This window comes from Pleurodeles waltl, chromosome 4_1 (genome assembly GCF_031143425.1).
Source record: "Pleurodeles waltl isolate 20211129_DDA chromosome 4_1, aPleWal1.hap1.20221129, whole genome shotgun sequence".
Taxonomy (NCBI): Eukaryota; Metazoa; Chordata; class Amphibia; order Caudata; family Salamandridae; genus Pleurodeles; species Pleurodeles waltl.
In genome coordinates, this window is record NC_090442.1 from 213523631 (window position 1) to 213538436 (window position 14806).

Here is a 14806-nt window from a genome sequence, read left to right on the forward strand (position 1 = left end):
TTCCCCTCACACTGGCACAAGCCACAACAGATCTTCCCTCCTCTGGAAACACCAGCACATCACCCACCCAGCGGGCCCATACCTCTATCCCCAGGACACGCTCTGCAGCAGTGTGTCCACCACTACAGGGAACCCAGGCTAACCCACCACCCCAACAACAACAGGGACCTGGGGGCAGTGGCAGTGGGCACACGGTTCAGGGGACAGAGGCCCAGGAACACAGGGGAACTGGGAGGGCTGCTGTGCGACAGGGGGAGGACAGGCCCAGGGAACCCACTCTCCACGAGGCCCTCTCCAACATCATGGGAGCCTACCACCATTCCCAGGAGACGATGGCAACGGTACTGGCCAAGTTTCAGGAGACCCAGCGGCTGCAGGGGGAACAGAATTTGGGCTTCAGGGATGAACTCAAATCCATCAATTTCACCCTGGGCACCATTGTAGGGGTGCTGAAGGAACTCGTGAACACCAGGAGGGACACTGTGGCACAACAAGGGGCCCCTGACACTAGCTTGGACGATGAACTGCCCACCCCCTCCGCCGGCCCTAGTGGACAGGAGGCAGCGCCACAGGACCACCACACCAGCACCCCACCCCCTGCAGAGGGAGAACCACCCCGCAAACAGTCCCTGAGATCCAGGACAAAGACAGAGAAAGATGCCAAGACCCCCACCAAGAAAGGAGACCACCCTGATTGTCATCCTTTTGTCCCACCTTGTCACCCTGTCCATCCTTAAACTGCCCCAGCTCCACTTCCTATGCCCTTTTGGACAATGCACCTGTGAGACTAATAGACTGGACTCTGCCATGGACATTCCTCCACCATCACCCCTCACCATTTTACAACCCCCTCCAATATTGAGCACTTAAATAAACACCCTTAAAGCACAAAACAATCAGGAGTCTTTCTGTGATTTCGAAATAGTGTATTAGCAATTACAGTGGCAAAATGCTCTTTCAAATGTAATGTCAACATACCTATGTCACACAGCTCTAGTCCATGAGGAAACAAAGCAGATGTCACACAGTGGGACCCACATCTGTGAAATCGTAAGGGAAAGTGACAACTCAGTGACCATACACTGGGTGAAAATGACAGACAGTAGAGAGGTAGTAGATTTAAATCAGATGTAGAAGGCAGTGTTGTATTCTTACCTGTGCCTCACTGGAAGTATTGCAGGATCACAGTGTTCCTGTTGTAGATGTCCTCTTCTTCTGCTTCCTCGTCTTCACTGTCCACAGGGTCCACAGCTGCCACAAGACTTCCATCTGGACCATCCTCCTGCAGAAAAGGCACCTGTCATCGCAAAGCCAAGTTGTGAAGCATACAGCAGGCCATGATGATCTGGCATACCTTCTTTGGTGAGTAGAATAGGGAACCACCTGTCACATGGAGGCACAGGAACCTGGCCTTCAGGAGGCCGAAGGTCCGCTCTATAATCCTCCTAGTTCGCCCATGTGCCTCATTGTAGCGTTCCTCTGCCCTGGGATTCCTCACTGGGGTCAGTAGCCATGACAGGTTGGGGTAACCAGAGTTACCTGCAAATGGCGAGGGAAACTGTTAGACACACACTATCTCATAGGGACATCCACAGATCCAGACAACTATTCCCACTGTATTGGGTCCATGTCCTCACCTAATAGCCACACACGGTGCCTCTGGAGTTGCCCCATCACATAAGGGATGCTACTATTCCGCAGGTTTAAGCGTCATGCACTGAGCCAGGGAATTTTGCATTAACATGGGAGATGTACTGGTCTGCCAAACACACCATCTGCACATTCATGGAATGGTAACTCTTCCAGTTTCTGTACACCTGTTCACTCCTGTGGGGGGGTACCAAGGCCACATGTGTCCCATCAATGGCACCTATGATGTTGGGGATTGTTAGAATTCATTTTGAATTGCTTCGTTTCTTTTACACGTGTAAGTTTGAGCTTTTTGTTGTCTCTGAACGCACTGTCTATCACATATGTTATCTTATGTATATTTGTTTAGGTAAAATAAGCCTGGTTCCACGCCATAGGCTTGCAGCTGGTTTCTTTCCCTAACTGGGGCACTGTATTCATTATAATTGTGTGTTCAAATAACTAACTGACCTCGGCTGTGGTATTTTGGGGAGGGAAAGGCTGATATCTATACCTTTGAACCACGTAATCCTTTGAAGGGTCTCAAGAATGTGGGGAGTCAGGCAGCTGCAGAAGGGAGGCAAGGACAAGGCTGGAAATGGAACCAGTGTGTGGAAACTGATTAACTCCTTAAAATATCTGTATGACGTATATCATTAGTTACACATTTTATGTATCCTTTGATGTATGAGTATAAATATCACTGTTAAACGCTTTATGTCAGCACACTTTACTTCGGGCCTGGGATGCCAGTGGTAAACCTGTCCTCTTTGCTGCAGCAAAAATAAACAGACCTTTGGTCATTGATTTTTCACTCCGGCTCTCCGTGTCAAAACTCCTTTGTAAATGCATTTGTAAGTATCTGCAAATATGTGCATTTGACAATTTTGGCGCCCGAACAGGGACCTTCCAGTGGATATCTTCAGTAGCTCTGTCACGAGACGTGCTGCCAGTGGGGGGACGCCGTTCCGGAGGTGTAGATTCCAGGGGCCCCTGCACAAAGACTTAGTTTCAGAAGCAGCTGCATCTTATCCACCGGGCAGGTTTCCCCCCGCTTTCTCATGATGTCCCAGCGAAGTCCCTGAAACATCGGTGTTTATCTTGACGGATTAGTCTGACACGGGCGGCCGGAGAGAAATCCAGGAAAAAGCAGATAGTCAGGTAAGACTGTTCCTCGCTGGCTATTTGTCTGCTTTAACTTGCATTTGAGAGAATAATTGTTTTTGGATAACTTATCATTTTTGGGAATGATTAGTTCTTGGTAAATTTGCATTTGTACAAGGTACCATTTGACAATTTGTATTACATGTGTTTTTCTTGTTTGAGTAATTTGCCCAGGCCTGGAGCAATTTGTAAGTTGGTAAATATTTGAAAAGGTTTTCTTTGGTGCACATTTGAAAAAGGTTTTTTTTTCGGTGCAGGTTGCATTTTGAAATTTGGTGCGTGTTGCATTTTGAAAAATTAAAAGGTTAGATATGGGAAATAAGAAATGTTGGCAAGGGTTATGTCTTTGTTTTCGCCGAAATCATGTGCCACGTTTAGATAAAAAGCAACCCATTCCAAAAGAGGGAACACCAGGGTGGGACATGTTAAAGGATTATGGTTTAGAGAATAATTTGTATAATAGTATATGGCGCAAATATACTAGACATTGTCCTGACCTCCAGTGGCCGGAGGATGGGTCTTTTGATTTAAAGAAACTAACCTACCTACAGGAATGTTTGTTTCATAAAAAGGCTAGACAACATATGTTTGAAGTATACAGAAAATGGGAAATTGAGGCCACCAAAAGAAAAACGAAGTCAGATAAACTGTTAGAGAAGGAGAACCGGAGAACCATCATGCAGAAAGCCGCCCTGTACCACCATTCCCAAACCCAGAAAAGAATTGAGTCTGAAGACAGAGTCCATAGGGCCCAGGTGGAGGGAAGTTATGTATCAAAGCCAACAGAACCCAAACATGCATTAGAGGAAGATGAGGTAATGCTACAGCTATTAGATAATAGCCCTACTGCACCTCCACCTTACACACCCCCTGCAGTAGCCCAACCTATCATGGGGGCACCGCAACAGCAGCAAGGGCAAGGGCACAATTTGGGAAATCCAGGTGCACCACTACAGCAGCATGTGCCACAGCCACCACAGCCTCTAGCCCAAGCCACCCAAATAGCCCAAGTCCTAATCCCTCCGCCACCTGCCCCACCACTACCAGCCAACACTGCAAGGTTACCAATAATGTCCCCTGCCCCTAATACCCCAAATGGACAACGCCGACGGTGCACAGCCACTCACTCACTTTCACCCATATGGAGCACACCTATGAAGTCGATTTCGCCCCCTAGTACCCGCTCCACTATTGGGGATTGGGAAAAACGGGTTATCAAGGATCAGTCAGATAACTGGATGTCACATCTTATTTACACCCACACCGATATTATGGACACAATACAACAGATGTCACATTTTGGACAGCAATTAGCACTGCTGTATATGATTGAAAAATTGGAGAGGGATTGGAAGTCTTGTATTACAGATTCTACCCCTCTCCCTTATGAACAAGAATTAAACCAATTATGGCGGGACAGTAGGGCTTGTATTCTTGATAGTAACAGCATAAATGAGGGAGTACGCATTTGTGTCATAGCCAGGGAAGATGTTCTAAATAGATATGACAAGGGGTACCCAATGAGGGAAGTGCACCCTGATATGCCCACTGCAGCTGCAGTCGCAGCAGCAACTGCCGCCGGACAACCAGCTCCCGTGCCGGTGGCCCAATTTGTTCATATACCATGGAAAAGGGAGGAGGTAATGGCTATAAAGAAAGACTTGCCAGACCCTCGAAAGAATCCAGCTGGATTCTATCGGGACCTTAGAATTGCCATTTCCACCACAACCATGACACTCAAAGACATTGACTATTTTTTTGGTGTTTTATTGGGTCCTGAAGTTTGGCATAAAATTAGAAGAGTAGATGATGCACCTACTTTGGGAAATACATGGGGGGGTTTAGAAGCACATGAAGCACAAAGGGCACCAGGAACCCTGCCGCATCAGGATATTTTAGATTTACCTAATCGGATATTGACTAAGTTAGAAACTGTTATACCTCTTCAGACTGTGGATTGGGGAAAGCTTGCCACTTATAAACAGAAGATAGGTGAAGATGTCCCAGATTATTTTACTCGAATTGAACAAGCTTTCATAGATTTTAGCGGTCAAGACCTCGCCACCGTAACAGGTGTCACACTATTTGTAGAACGCTTTGTTAATGGCCTTCTACCTGAAATATCACAAAAATTAAAAGCAACAGAGAGTTCGTGGATGACGAAGGGACAGGCAGAGATTTTGCAGATGGCGCAATACTATGAGAGCAGGTACAAGGAAGAATTAGAAAAGAATGAGAAGTCAGTAAAAGAATTGAAGAAAAAGGTATTATTACAGCAGGCATACCCTCAGCGGGATGCAACCCCTCAGCAAAGGGGTGGCCCACCAAGGGGACGGGGAAGGGGTCGAGGTCGAGGTGCATCTGCACCACCCCAAGACCGCCGATTAAATATCAACCAATGTGCCTACTGTAAGCAGGATGGACATTGGCGTGATACTTGCCCATTACTGGAAGGAAGACAAAGTATGTCACTTCATAGAGGGAACGCGGCAGGTAATGCACGAGGACGAGGAAGAGGTAGAACTGATCAGAATTCGCAGAATGAGAATCAGGTCCCGCGTAACACTAATATTTTTGACAATGCATTTGAACGACAATATTATGCTGATGATTTCTTTTCTGAATCCTACAATTATTAGGACAGCCACAGACAGGGCCAGGGGCGAGTAAGTATTCCTGTAGATCAAAATGGTCCCTACATTGATGTAAAAATCGAAGGAGAGGGCCATAAGTTTCTTCTAGATACTGGTGCCACCAGAACATCTATTGCACATTCTGCAGTCCCCGGGGCTCCCCTGTCTGGGCTTCATACCACATCAATTGGGATTTCTGGAATCCCCGTGGTGAGCCCCATCTCAACACCTATGAGAGTAACTGTAGGCCCATTTACAGTACACACGCCACTCTCTTTAACATCAGGTTGCAATGAAAACTTGTTTGCATTAGATTTGTTAAAGAAATTAAATGCAGTTATTCACTGTTCAATGGATGGTGTCTATGTAACTATGGATAGTGTTTCCCCAACTCGGTGCATGTTCTCACAGGAATACGACTTACCCCCAGAGCTACAGGAAATAGACCCTCGCTTATGGGCCAAAGGCAAGAATGATGTAGGCATTATGGATATCGACCCTATTGTAATAAAAATCAAACCAGGTGCCCGGTTACCTCGTGTTCCTCAATACAAATTACCTAAAACAAGCGAAAAAGGGCTCAAGGCAGTCATATCTGATCTTGTGCATGCAGGTGTCATAAAGGAAATAGTGAGCAGCCCATGTAACAGTCCAATCCTTCCTGTTGTAAAGAAACGAAATGATGCTAATAGATTAGATGGTGAGCAATCATTTACTGATAACACAGTATATCGATTAGTTATTGATCTCCGAGAAATTAATAAAATAGTAATTCCCCAGTTTCCCGTGGTCCCAGACATGAATAGTCTTTTCACCATGATCCCACCCTCTGCGTGTTTTTTCACCGTAATCGATTTGAAGAATGCTTTCTTTAGCATTCCAATTGCCGAAGAATCTCAATATTTGTTTAGCTTTGCGATTTTTGGTAGATCATTCGCGATGACAAGAATTCCACAGGGCTTTGTTGAGTCCCCGAGCATATATAGTCAATGTCTTAAACGTCAATTAGACCAATTCAATCCACCCACAGGCTCTGCGTTGTTGCAGTACATTGATGATATTTTAATTGCCTCAGATTCCATGACACAATGTAAGACTGATACTGTTGCATTATTACATCATTTAGCACCTCTGGGCCATAAGGTGTCCCTTCCAAAATTGCAGTATTGTAGAGAGGAGGTCACCTATCTAGGACACCTCCTCTCTAAGGAGGGAAGGAGATTACATCCAGACAGAATTAAATTGGTTCATACAATGACTGCACCACGCACCCCTTCTGAAGTCCGAGCATTTTTGGGATTTACATCTTTTTGCAGACAGTGGATTCCAAATTTTTCACTTATAGCAAAACCATTGACTGCTCTGACACTTTCAGATGTGCCCTCTCCTGTACCTTGGACTGACAAATGTGAGGAGGCTTTTCAAGAATTAAAAAAGGCGATGTGCTCTGCTCCTGTATTGGGTAATCCGGATTACAGCAAACCATTTGTTTTATTTGTGCATGAAAAGCATGGCTGTACATTGTCTGTTTTGACACAGGCCCAAGGTGGGAGACAACGCCCTTGTGCATACTTCTCTTCCACCTTGGACACTGTGGCGCAAGCTTTGCCTACTTGTCTTAGAGGAGTGGCTTCTGCAGCAGCTGCAGTGAAACAAAGTGAAGGGTTTGTTGGTGGCAATCCGCTCACTGTGATGGTTCCTCATGCCGTTGATATTTTGTTAAACAAGACACAGACGCAGCACCTCACCAGTGCTCGTCTAACGGGTTACGAATTAACATTGTTCAGTCCAAATATTACTTTGAAGCGGTGCAATGTCTTGAACCCAGCTACGTTACTACCCCTCCCTCAGGACAATGTGGAATTTGATCATAATTGCATTTTTGCCACTGAGGAAGAAACTAAGGGACGGGTAGACTTGACAGACACTCCCCTATCTGACCCACAGGGAGAGCTGTTTGTAGATGGGTCTTGCTTCAAGTTACCAGATGGTACGACCACTGCAGCCTATGCCGTCACCACAGTCAAAACAGTGGTTGAATCTCATAGAATCCCGCAAAATTCGGCACAGGCTGCAGAATTAATTGCCCTCACCAGAGCTTGTGAAATAAGTGAACATCTTAGTGTTAACATCTACACTGATAGCCAATATGCGTTTGGAGTAGCTCATAATTTTGGGCGACTCTGGGCGAATAGAGGCTTTATCACGTCACATGGCACTACCATCCAGCATGGCAACTTGATTGTGACACTTTTGACTGCTCTCAGTCTGCCCCGTCAGGTCGCAATCATTAAGTGTAGTGCCCACAAAAAAATTACTGATGATATAGGACGAGGAAATGCTTTTGCAGATGCTACAGCGAAAGCAACAGCACGAGCACCATTTGACAATGCATATGTTGAGAGTAGCATCAAGGGAGAGCCCCAGTACGAAGTATTAGAAAATACCATGCAGTGTGTGAGAGATATTCAAGCAGAAGCAACAGCAGAGGAAAGGGAACAGTGGGAGAAGAACGGTAGACTAGACAGTGAGGGTTGTTACACAGATGACACAGACAGAAGAAGATGGATGTTACCTAATTGCTATGTACACGCTATGGTTACTATGGCCCACAGTCCTGCACACATCAGTGCCCAAGGCATCAAGACAACTTTGGACCATGTTTGGAGTAATCCTCTGATATCCAAAGCTGCTAATAACCTGGTTAAAAGTTGTATGGTGTGCGCAGTGCACAATGCAGGAAAAGGGACCCCTACGCCCCCTGGCCACTTTGCCCCTCCTGATCTCCCTTTTGAAGCTATACAGATGGATTTTATCCACATGGAACCGTGTAACAAACTGAAATACGTGTTAGTGGTAGTATGCATGTTTTCAAAATGGATAGAGGCCTACCCATTAAAAGACAATGGTGCCCTCTCTACCGCCAAAATATTACTAAAAGAATATTTTCCTAGATACGCCTTGCCACGATTAGTCTGGAGTGACAATGGCAGTCATTTTTCTAATGAGGTAATGGAGAAGGTCTGTACCGCCCTTAACATCAAACATCGATTTCATGCTGCAAATCACCCACAATCAGCGGGCCTTGTAGAAAGGTATAATTACACCTTGAAGAGCAAAATAGCTAAGATTTGTGCTGAGACCAACTTAAAATGGCCAGATGCTTTGCCCCTAGCATTAATGTCCATCAGGATGACTGCCAGTAGCAAGTCACGATTATCCCCCTATGAAGTTGTCATGGGGAGGCCAGCCAATATCTGGGGGGTACCACGACCAAAGAAGCTTTCTGAAGTGCAATATCCTTTGTTTGTAGATTACTGTAAACAATTGACTAAAGATTTGCGTTTGATCCACCAACAGGTCAAGGCCAGCCTACCGACTCCTCTTGAAGGCCCTGGTCACCCTTTTAAGCCAGGGGATTGGCTTATGACAAAGAATTTTCAAAGAACCAACAGTCTTCAGCCCAGGTGGCGGGGGCCAGCCCAGGTACTGCTTGCAACACAGACAGCGGTGAAAGTGGAAGGAAGGAAAAACTGGATACATGCTAGCCACTGTAAGCGTGCACCAATTCCACTACAGAGTACTCTAACAGCAGAATTACCATTGTCTCCTGATTACAGCGAAGTAGGGAGACAGGAAACACCTCCACAGGTTTCAAGTGCTACTTCTGCTCCTGCGGTGACACAACAGCCCAGTGACGAAGAGTTGCTGTTTGAAGATCAACAAACTCATCGATACAACCTGCGTCCTCGCCCATCCAAATGAACAGAATTTTGAAGGTGCGTAAGGTGGTGACCCCTACGAAAAGCTACATTTACATCACCCTGATAGCTCCTAGCTTGGAATTGCAAACTGAGGTCTCTTCTGAATGGCCCAGGAATCCTTTGCTCAGCAGAATACGGCACGCCTGCCTTCGTGAAATACAGTTCCCCGCTTTCACCGCCACCGGCATTTCCGATGCCATTGATGTACCAGCATTAAAACGAGCTATCCTCACTGTTGTTACGCACACTTTGGGCGACGAGGTTGTAAATGACTGTGATGACTAAAATTCCAGCATGAACACGGGTGACTAGCCTGTGCAACGACACCAGAACATTGGTCAGAACAATTGTCTCAACGAGAACACAAGTATAGTGGGATGCAGCTTGTGCAACGCTATTCAATCAGTGGGTAAATGGAGTTAACAGTTCTGTGACTGGCGAGAAAGAAAAAAAAAACCCAAGTACCAGTTCTACGGAAGCGGCCAGCCATTAGGGTTGGTGCGGTTTGTAGTCCCAGCGGTAAAAAAAAAAAAAAAGGTGCCCTTTTTCTGTTTAATACCCAAGCACATCACTAATCTGGTTGAAAATTGCTGGCCTCCGCCCTCATTTTGCTGAGACACTGAACGAAACCGACAAACTATACTGAAGATTAATTTTGAAGTATTTCAACTTACTCACTGGGAGTTGAGACTCACCAGGAGTTAAAACTTGAAAAGGAGAAGCTAAGGGACCTAGGATCAAGCCAACCTCTATTGTCCTGGACCAACCAGTGCAGCCTAACTGCTAGAGTGGAAAGCACGGCGGTGCTGAACCCTAGTGGGTGTGAACATTGAAGGAAAAATTCACTTATCTGTATCTATACGTATATGATTATTAGTATAGTGATATCAATATTTTGCATTTACATATTTGGTAATTGTGTGAGTATATTTTTGAACACGCGTAGGCGGTTGAGACGAGTAAAACGGTATCATAGAAAAGTTGTAGGACCAAGGAGAAGAGCACAATAAAATTATGAAGATATATCCATTTGGCAGGACAAATATCCCTCTAGAGAATAGGGAAGAGTGGCCTTATAACTATTTCTACAAAACCATAATGAAGTACCTAGTGACCCTTATGTTAATATGTATAATGTCCAGTGGTGTTGCATCATTGTTGCAAAATCCTACCTTACATCCATTGATAAAGGTTCATGGAAAATTAGCGGAGACATTAAGTCTCACTGACTGTTGGATTTGCCGGCACTTGTCTAGACACCCCGAGGATCCTATAGGCCTTTATGAAGTACCAGTATCGCCAAGCGAATATGAAAGAGGGGAAGTGTGTCTTGTACCAAATACCACTTGGAGATGTGACCAACAAGAATACCAATGGTACCCTAGGTGTGCGGTGCTCCCTAATACCCAGGCAGAATACAAGCTCTCCCCGATGCCTGAAGAGAATGCCACACTTAAAATGTTTCCCATATGTTTTGGTACCTATTTTTATGGGCAAAACCCAGAGGCAAAATACATGGGAAAGATCCCTCCTGAACAGTGTGTTTACACTTTGTTATTTGATATAAAGACAGGGAATTGGGATCTTGAAGGAGAGGAGAAAATAGACAGAAATTGGACAGCGTTAATTAATGGGACTCATCAAAATTACACTGTGAATTATTGGAACCTGACTGTGGGAGAAAATGAGATTCTAGTAGATCCAGAAGGATTGTTATATGATCCCTCCAGAGAACAAGATAGAAATGGGAAAAATTCACCTGTAATATTGTCCCGGGTTTTCCTTGGCCCCCTCTGGACGGCTAGATGTTCATATGTTGCACCCTGGGCAAATGTATCATTGCTAAATACAATCTGGGAAGATTACAAATATTGCAATAATTCTGAGCATGACACCCCAGAGGGTGTAGGATTGCCTCGAATAAAATACAGCATTATAAATTCACAAATCCAGGGAGGCATGTACTTCGTATGTGGAAGAACTGCATATAAAGTACTGCCTCTAAACTGGGAAGGGATATGTTCACTGGCATATTTGGCACCCAACATTACTGTGATATCAAATATATCATCTTCCCAGCCCCTTAACATGGGGAGTTTTGCACATAGGTACAAACGAGGGACACCCATACTGGAGGAGCGAAAGAACTGGGTATTTCAAGTATTACATGTTCTTATTCCCGGATTTGGAATTTTCGATTTACAACTGGCAATGATGAATATGTCAGCTGAATTAGCCATTGCATTTAATGCCACCAGAGAGGCCATAGGAAGTATACAGGTAGAGATAAACTCTGCAGCCCAATTGGCGATACAAAATCGGCTTGCCCTAGACTTGATTACAGTACAACAAGGAGGAGTATGTGTTTTAATCCAACATCAGTACCAGCAAAAGTGCTGTTATTTTGTCAACAAGTCATCAGAGATAGAATTGGATATTGGGAAAATAAAAGAAGCAGTACAGGTATTTGAAAAGGGGGGCCAATATGAAGGAGGCGATTGGAGTTTATCATGGTTATGGTCTTGGTTTGGGGGGTGGGGCTGGTTGTTTAAAGACATACTTTTTATAATAATAGCTATTGTATTAAGTTGTTTATTAGTGCAGTGCTTACCTGCTCTCTGTTCCTGTTTAAAATTGTGTAAACTTCCGCCAGTGAAAATACTAGAAACCAATCGAGCTATGATGCAGAGAGAAGAGATAACTTCCCTAATGGCTATTGACCCTACTGTCCTCACTACAGATACTGGTTGCTCATACCCATCGGTTGTTTATGTCCCCATGAATGCAAATTTCAATGAAGTGGGAGTAAAATTCAACATATATGAGGAAATTTAGAACTATTCAAAACGTTTATTATGTTCAGAAGAAAAAAACTCAAAAAGGGTCGATTGTTAGAATTCATTTTGAATTGCTTCGTTTCTTTTACACGTGTAAGTTTGAGCTTTTTGTTGTCTCTGAACGCACTGTCTATCACATATGTTATCTTATGTATATTTGTTTAGGTAAAATAAGCCTGGTTCCACGCCATAGGCTTGCAGCTGGTTTCTTTCCCTAACTGGGGCACTGTATTCATTATAATTGTGTGTTCAAATAACTAACTGACCTCGGCTGTGGTATTTTGGGGAGGGAAAGGCTGATATCTATACCTTTGAACCACGTAATCCTTTGAAGGGTCTCAAGAATGTGGGGAGTCAGGCAGCTGCAGAAGGGAGGCAAGGACAAGGCTGGAAATGGAACCAGTGTGTGGAAACTGATTAACTCCTTAAAATATCTGTATGACGTATATCATTAGTTACACATTTTATGTATCCTTTGATGTATGAGTATAAATATCACTGTTAAACGCTTTATGTCAGCACACTTTACTTCGGGCCTGGGATGCCAGTGGTAAACCTGTCCTCTTTGCTGCAGCAAAAATAAACAGACCTTTGGTCATTGATTTTTCACTCCGGCTCTCCGTGTCAAAACTCCTTTGTAAATGCATTTGTAAGTATCTGCAAATATGTGCATTTGACAGGATATGTCCCAGGGCATAGAAATCACCTTTCACTGTAGGCAAATCCTCCACCTGAGGGAAAACGATGTAGCTCCGCATGTGTTTCAGCAGGGCAGACAACACTCTGGACAACATGTTGGAAAACATAGGCTGGGACATCCCTGATGCTATGGCCACTGTTGTTTGAAAAGACCCACTTGCTAGGAAATGGAGTACTGACAGCACCTGCACTTGAGGGGGGATTCCTGTGGGATGACGGATAGCTGACATCAGGTCTGGTTCCAACTGGGCACACATTTCCTGGATTGTGGCACGATCAAGCCTGTAGGTGATGATCACATGTCGCTCCTCCATTGTCGACAGGTCTACCAGCGGTCTGTACACCGGAGGATGCCGCCATCTCCTCACATGCCCCAGCGAACAGTGCCTATGGAGGAGAACAGCGAGCAGAGAGTCAACCAACTCTGAGGTACGTAAACACAGCTTACTCTTAAAATATTAGCAAATCGAAATTTGCCTGTATGAGTGTTTAGGCAAGGCCTAGATATGTGTGACGTAGTCCAAAATAATGCCATGTGGGCCCATGAAATGGCGGCTGCCTGACCTGTAAAGTGGGACAGGGGGATATGAGGTAACTGCGCTGGCGTTGTACACTGTTGTGGTAGGCGGTCGAAGACCGTGGCGCAATCCTGCATTGGTTAACATTGGACCCTATGGGTCCCAGGAGCCAATGACGGTACGCACCGCTGCGGACGTGACCGGCATTTTCTCTCTGTTCAATCACTTGATACCTGATCTTTGAGAGGAACTACACTGCAAGTGCTGCTGTGACCTCAGTCTGGAAGAGACAACGGCTCGTGTGTCTGGGGAAAGGGCCCCTGCCTTCAGCACAGAGGAGTTGGAGAAACTCGTGGATGGGGTCCTCCCCCAGTACACGCTACTCTACGGTCCTCCAGACAAACAGGTAAGTACACTGTGAGCATGCTGTATGGGCAATGCCTGTGTGGAGTGGGGTGGATGAAAGATAGGGGGGGAGAATGAGACGTGCATGAAACGATGCGGTGAGTGCATGTGCGTCATGGCAAGGGTAGGGATGCGTGCCAATGACTGTGACGGTGCAGATGGTAATTACTTCTCTTTTTCCCCTGTACAATTCCTGTAGGTCAGCACCCACCAGAAGAAGGACATTTGGCATGCCATCGCCAAGGAAGTCCGGACCCTGTGGGTCTACCACAGACGGAGCACCCACTGCCAGAAAAGATGGGAGGACATTCGCTGCTGGAGCAAGAAGATGGCGGAGGCCCAGCTGGGGACGGCCTCCCAACGTGGGAGGGGTGCCTGTCGCACCATGACCCCCCTAATGTTCAGGATCCTGGCAGTGGCGTACCCGGAGATGGATGGGTGCTTGAGGGCATCACAGAAGCCACAAGGGGGTGAGTACACTCTCATTCTGCTGATTCAGCACACATTGTAGGTGTGTGGGTGGGGGAGGTAGGGCTGAGGGTTCCCCTAGGCCAGGGCGAGTTTAGTAGGCAAGGACCCTTCTTAAGGCAGGCCCTGTGGCACCCCACCCCACCTGTGTACAGTGCCAACTACACCTTGTCAGGCTCCTGTGACATACATGTGTGCAGAAATCAGGCATAGCCTTGTAACCCATGTCCCTGGGATTGAATAGTGGACTCCAAGTGTGCGGCGTAGTGCAGGGGGCTTCTGTGTCTGTCGTGTCCGCCAACGGTAGAGGTATTGCATGCACTCAACATGTCTTTCTTCTGTCTCCCCCTCCCTTTTTGTGGTCTCCCTGTTCTTGTGTACATTAGCATCATCAGGCGGAGGAGCAGTGGCACCGGAGCAGGAGGGAGCTGCATCCCACATGGCCCTGGAGGGCGACGCTACGGAGTCTGAATTCACCAGTGGGACGGAGGGCGTGGGGAGCTCCACGGCGGGGACAGGAGCTGACACCAGCGATACGGACTCCTCCTCTGATGGGAGCTCTCTTGCGGTGGTGGGCCCATCTGTGCCCCCCGCATCTACAGGTACAGCCGCCACCCCCCCCCCACCAGCACCGCCCTCCCAGCAGCCCCTCAGCGTTTGCCCCGTGCCCGCTCACCCAGGGGGGTGGG

General features: G+C 46.2%; 1 long non-coding RNA gene across 1 annotated transcript; it reads left to right on the forward strand.

Moving 5' to 3' along the window:
* Positions 1 to 1889: 1889 nt before the first annotated feature.
* Positions 1890 to 12636, forward strand: LOC138287592 (uncharacterized). The gene is made up of 2 exons (XR_011202241.1): positions 1890 to 2790; positions 8787 to 12636. It is a non-coding gene; the product is annotated as an uncharacterized lncRNA (long non-coding RNA).
* Positions 12637 to 14806: the final 2170 nt, after the last annotated feature.